This window comes from Oncorhynchus tshawytscha, linkage group LG18, assembly GCF_018296145.1.
Source record: "Oncorhynchus tshawytscha isolate Ot180627B linkage group LG18, Otsh_v2.0, whole genome shotgun sequence".
Taxonomy (NCBI): domain Eukaryota; kingdom Metazoa; phylum Chordata; class Actinopteri; order Salmoniformes; family Salmonidae; genus Oncorhynchus; species Oncorhynchus tshawytscha.
The window spans coordinates 42,999,290-43,006,085 of record NC_056446.1 but is presented as its reverse complement, the minus strand read 5'-3'; the positions used below and the strand labels follow the sequence as shown (position 1 = coordinate 43,006,085).

Sequence of the window (6,796 nt, the reverse complement as noted above, 5' to 3'; positions counted from 1 at the left end):
ACAAACACACACTAGCTAGGTCCCCACACACACACTAGCTAGGACCCCCACACACACACTAGCTCCCCCCCACACACACACTAGCTAGGACCCCACACACACACTAGCTAGGTCCCCCACACACACACACTAGCTAGGTCCCACACACACACACACTAGCTAGGTCCCACACACACACTAGCCAGGTCCCCCACACACACACACTAGCTAGGTCCCACACACACACACTAGCTAGGTCCCCCACACACACACACTAGCTAGGTCCCCCACACACACACTAGCTAGGTCCCCCACACACACACTAGCTAGGTCCCACATACACACACTAGCTAGGTCCCCACACACACTAGCTAGGTCCCCCACACACACACTAGCTAGGTCCCACAAACACACACTAGCTAGGTCCCACACACACACACACTAGCTAGGTCCCACACACACACACACTAGCTAGGTCCCCCACACACACTAGCTAGGTCCCCACACACACACACTAGCTAGGTCCCACACACACACACTAGCTAGGTCCCACACACACACACTAGCTAGGTCCCACACACACACTAGCTAGGTCCCACAAACACACACTAGCTAGGTCCCCCACACACACACTAGCTAGGTCCCCCACACACACACTAGCTAGGTCCCCCACACACACACTAGCTAGGTCCCCCACACACACACACTAGCTAGGTGCCACAAACACACACTAGCTAGGTCCCCCACACACACACTAGCTAGGTCCCCCACACACACACTAGCTAGGTCCACACACACACACTAGCTAGGTCCCCCACACACACACTAGCTAGGTCCCCCACACACACACTAGCTAGGTCCCACACACACACACTAGCTAGGTCCCACACACACACACACACTAGCTAGGTCCCACAAACACACACACACACTAGCTAGGTCCCACAAACACACACACACTAGCTAGGTCCCACAAACACACACACACTAGCTAGGTCCCACACACACACACACACTAGCTAGGTTTTACATTTGAGTCATTTTGCAGATACTCTTATCCAGACTGACTTACAGTAGTGAGTGCATGATACATTTGTGGTACTTTTGACACAGCTGATGGCTTTCACTTTGCCTCCTCAGCAACTCTGCCTGGGTGTGAGCTTGGCCTTTTCTGGGACAGAACAATTTTCTTACAATCAATGATGGGTATATATGGCTGGCTAAACTGTAAACTTTGTTAGTTAGATCACTGGCTAGTTAACAACAGCAACCAGCTTCAGGTGCTGGAACTTTGGCAGCTTGATAGCTACAGCTGTAGAGTTACCTAGCTAACCAGCATAATGGTTAAACACATTGAAAGTTAGAAAGAAACATTAGCTAATTAAACAATACCATTGACATATGCTTAAGATAATTGGCAAGCTAGGACAACTAACTAGATGCCACCCATAAGCATTTACCGTTATAAGCATTTTTGCTACACCAACAATAACGTCTGCTAAACACATATGTAACCAATAACATTAATTTGAGAATAGTCTGCAAGTAGACACCACAATTGTTCTTTGTAAATTGCGGGATATTATTTTTTTTGTATTTGAAAGCAGTATTTATTTATTTATTTGTTTATAAATATAAAAGAAAAGTTCCAGTCCGCCCACACTAGTTGTTGCTTAACTCGTTGCGTTTAGTCGGGTTGTGACAGCCCGAATAGGACACAGCAACAACAGTTATATGCTTTTCAAGTTCATGTCAGCTAGGTAGCTAACTGTTAGCTATATTGGCTACCCAACTACATGTTAGCTATATTGGCTAACCAACTACATGTTAGCTATATTGGCTAACCAGATAACTGTTAGCTATATTGGCTAACCAACTACATGTTAGCTATATTGGCTAACCAACTACATGTTAGCTATATTGGCTAATCAGATAACTGTTAGCTATATTGGCTAACCAACTACATGTTAGCTATATTGGCTAACCAGATAACTGTTAGCTATATTGGCTAACCAACTACATGTTAGCTATATTGGCTAACCAGATAACTGTTAGCTATATTGGCTAACCAGATAACTGTTAGCTATATTGGCTAACTGCTAGCTAACAACTTCAGGCCTTGCGTCGAAGGGTCCAAAACTGTCAGTAGCAAATTCACCGAATCTAACCTTCATCGTGGTTGCAGCCTCGGACATTTCTGTGCCGAGACATGTTGGTTTATAACTTATGTGTCCTTTCGGTCCCTTGTAGACGTGGTTTTCGGATCAGGCGGGTTTATTGTCATTTGCGTCTCACTTTGTGACAGCCATATTGACGTCGCTATAGCTACACACAAACACTTCTGCGCAGACTCAGTAGAGTTGAACGGTTCAGAGCCACACAGTTTGCACTGCAAAACAGTCCCAAACTTGAATCTTTAGCGAGGAACAACATATAAAACTGTCGTAATGCCATTTGGCCTGCTGAGTGAAACATTTTCAGTTGGCTTGGCCCACTCTACAATTTATCTGAAAATAAAATATGTTTTTTATTATGTTTATTCCATAATAAATTAAATTTAGCTCATGATTATAAACAACAGCACACATGCTTGTTAGCATCAAGCTGTTCTCAAAGACAATTTTATTATCTTATCAATCATTTCAAGAATACATAATAAATAAACATACAGCACAGGTCGTTTCCAGACCACCCTCTTCCAGTCTAGATATGTAGGTTAGTGGCAAGGCCTCCACATTTTTTAGATACCACTAACCGAGGTACAACAAACCTCCACCATGTTTTTTCACTTCTCTTATGTCTCACATTAATGAAATGGATGGTTGTGTACATTTATTTTTTTAAACATTTTTTTTATTTTATTTAACCTTTTATTTAACTCGGCAAGTCAGTTTAAGAAGAGATTCGTATTTACAATGACGGCCTACCAAAAGGCAAAAGGCCTCCTGCGGGGACGGGGTCTGGGATTAAAATAAATAAATAAATACTATATAAATATAGGATAAAACACACATCATGACAAGAGAGACAACACAACACTACATAAAGAGAGACCTAATAACAATGACAACACAGCATGGCAACAACACAACATGGTAGCAGCACATAACATGGTACAAACATTATTGGGCACAGACAACAGTACAAAGTCAAGAAGGTAGAGACAACAATACATCACACAAAGCAGACACAACTGTCAGTCAGAGTCCATGATGGAGTCTTTGAATGAAGAGATGGAGATAAAACTGTCCAGTTTGAGTGTTTGTTGCAGCTCATTCCAGTCGCTAGCTGCAGCGAACTGAAAAGAGGAGCGACCCAGGGATGTGTGTGCTTTGGGGACCTTTAACAGAATGTGACTGGCAGAATGGGTGTTGTATGTGGAGGATGAGGGCTGCAGTAGATATCTCAGATAGGGAGAGTGAGGTCTAAGAAGGGTTTTATAAATAAGCATCAACCAGTGTGTCTTGCGACGGGTATAGAGAGATGACCAGTTTACAGAGGAGTATAGAGTGCAGTGATGTGTCCTATAAGGAGCATTGGTGGCAAATCTGATGGCCGAATGGTAAAGAACATCTAGTCGCTAGAGAGCACTTGAGAGCAATTTTACACAATATGTAAAAAATATTTTTCTACAAAAAAATAGATATTTTGACACATCACCTAAACTCAAAAAATGCATAATAATGTCTGGCTGGCTAGAGGGGGAGAGGACCACATAAAATCATGTAACCCAATATTGCAGGCTTTGCTAAAATGTGGACAATTGTCTGCCCTACATACACAAATGGCAGTAGGATATCTTTTTTTTATTTTACTAGGCAAGTCAGTTAAGACCAAATTCTTATTTCCAATGATGGCCTAACCCAGCCAAAACCCTAACAAAGCTGGGCTCAAATGTTCACCACACTATGGGACTCCCAATCACAGATGGGCACCACTCGGGAGCCCACAAGTTTGTCTTGGAAATACAGACCTGTAAACACAGAGATACAATAGATGAAAATATCAACTATTAATATTTATGATTAATGTAAGATTTACTTTTTTTTGGTGGCTGATTAATGGAGAACTTTCCAAGTCAAACGTTCCCTCGTTCGGTGCTGTACGGTCCTGCCTGACTAAAATCCATACAATTGCATGTATTTTTGATGTTGTGACTATTGTTATCGCCTCTAAGGACAGCAAATGAGCTCAGACAGTGGAGAGAAACGGCCATGTTTTCTCAGTCAAAGGTTCCTCTGTGGATTCTATATGTTCAGCCTCTTGCAATTATATTAGGTCTTTGTACATCTATTTTTTGAGGGGACTTTTAGCTAAATGATATTGCCATTGATTCTTAAAGAATATCACTCATAAATGCCCAATGTTCAACTGTCGTATCCCAGCAGAAGAGGTTTGTTGCTGTTTGCATTACGAACTGTAGCTTTTAAAACAATTTCCTCTGAAGTGTGTAGTAGTATTATTAGATTGTTTAGTGAACTTCAGCCTAGGTTTGTTGAAACCAGCCTTTAGAAGGAGATTCCTAGTGGCACAGCGGTCTAAGGCACTGCATCTCAGTGCTAGAGGCATCACTACAGACCCTGGTTTGATTCCAGGCTATATCACAACTGGTTGTGAGTGGGAGTCCCTAAGTGCGGTGCACAATTGACCCAGTGTTGTTAGTGTTTAGCCGGGGTAGGCTGTCATTGTAGAGAAGAATTGGTTCTTAACTGACTTGCTTAGTTAAATAAGGGTTACATTTTTTTTTAAAGGAGGTTGTTTAGTGAGCAGCCTGTGTTTGTGGAAACCAGCCTTTAGAAGGAGATTGTCTAATCATGTAGGTGCTGCCTGCCCGAACACCTACACACCCACAGACCTGGCTGAATGATAAGGTGATTACTTAGTGATGAAAGACATTAATAAATATCACTTTTACTGAACAGGTCATCTGCATTAAAATCACATTAAAAAATAAAATAATAATAAAAATAGTAAACTAATTTTATTTGCCATTGCCGGAACCCCTGGTAAGGTGACGGTGATGATGGTGATGATGATGATGATATAACAGCTGAATGAATGAATTGATAATTAACTGGACAAGTGGTTAAAACCTGGCTATAGTAACACATCGATATAGTTTGGTGTGTGTGTGTGTGTGTGTGTGTGTGTGAGTGTGTCAGTGTCTGGGGTATTGATGTCCTCTTCAATGTGTAGGGACTTATTAAACAACCCCTCTCTTTCAGAAAGCATGAACATATCTGCCAAAGTCAATTACATGCAATGAATTTAAAAAATTAAAATTAAAAAACAAATAAATTGTAGTTCTTGCTTCTTTTTTTTTTTTTTTTTTGCAGACTTGAACATTGAGACAGGTTTTAAAAAGGCAAGCTCTCTCTCTGTGTGTGTGTGTGTGTGTGTGTGTGTGTGTGTTTTTTTAAAAGGCAAGCTCTCTGTGTGTGTGTGTGTGTGTGTGTGTGTGTGTGTGTGTGTGTGTGTGTGTGTGTGTGTGTTTAAAAGGCAGGCTTAGGAACAATGACTCAAGAGATGACAAACTAACGGGGTCACAAGCTGTGCAGTGCGTGAAACCAATACCACACACACACACGCACACACGCATGCACGCACACACACACACACACACACACACACACACACACACACACACACACACACACACACACACACACACACAGAGAGAGAGAGACCTCCAAACTCAGAACCACCTGTGTTCTTAAAGTGTGTGCACCCCCTCCCCCCCCACCTCTTCCCCCACCACACATACACAGCCTTCAAAGGTCATGTACTATGTTGGTGTGAGCCCAGCCCTGCGAGACCACCCCGAACACAATACACACACACACACAACAAACACCCAGGCAGAGACAGGGAATGGCACAAACCAAGTGACATCACTTTTTCCATCCCCCTGGTTACACAAGTGTGTGCGTGTGTGTGTGTGGGGGGTTGGAGTTGAATCACTGTGGTGTCCTCCTGATCAGATCTAGGTCTGTGAGTGTCTACCCTGTATGGCTAAATATAGCTTAGCAGAATACAGACAACGAGTTGGGTAACACTGGAGACCTTTACAATGAACAGCCTTAGGTTCCAGGTGACGGTTTGTCATAAAGTGGCCTAGATAGAGAGAGAGAGAGAGAGAGAGAGAGAGAGAGAGAGAGAGAGAGAGAGAGAGAGAGAGAGAGACAGTGAGAGACAGAGAGAGACAGGGAGAGAGACAGAGAGAGACAGGGAGAGACAGAGAGACACAGAGAGAGAGAGAGAGAGAGAGAGAGAGAGAGACAGAGAGACAGAGAGAGACAGGAGAGAGACAGAGAGAGAGAGAGAGAGAGAGAGAGAGAGAGAGAGAGAGAGTGAGAGGGAGAGAGAGACAGAGAGACAGAGAGAGAGAGAGAGAGAGAGACAGAGAGACAGAGAGAGACAGGGAGAGAGACAGAGAGAGAGAGAGAGAGAGAGAGAGAGACAGAGAGACAGAGAGAGACAGGGAGAGAGACAGAGAGAGAGAGAGAGAGAGAGACAGAGAGAGAGAGAGACAGGGAGAGAGAGAGAGAGACAGAGAGAGACAGAGAGAGAGAGAGACAGAGAGAGAGACAGAGAGAGATGGTGTGATAGAGGGGGAACAAAGAAAGATCATGAGAGAGAGAGATGGTGTGAGAGACGCAGAACGCGGAACAAAGAAAGATAATGAGAGAGAGATATGGTGAGAGAGGCGGAACAAAGAAAGATAATGAGAGAGAGAGATGGTGTGAGAGACGCGGAACAAAGAAAGATAATGAGAGAGAGAGATGGTGTGAGAGACGCAGAACAAAGAAAGATAATG

The 6,796-nt window shown here is 43.2% G+C and overlaps 1 protein-coding gene across 2 annotated transcripts in view; it reads right to left on the bottom strand.

Moving 5' to 3' along the window:
• Positions 1–2,338, bottom strand: part of LOC112241376 — a 13,297-nt gene extending 10,959 nt beyond the window's left edge. For both annotated transcript variants that reach the window (XM_042301114.1, XM_042301115.1), the window contains exon 1: positions 2,148–2,338. The gene's annotated coding sequence lies outside the window, so the exon portion shown is untranslated. The remainder of the gene's footprint in view (positions 1–2,147) is intronic.
• Positions 2,339–6,796: the final 4,458 nt, after the last annotated feature.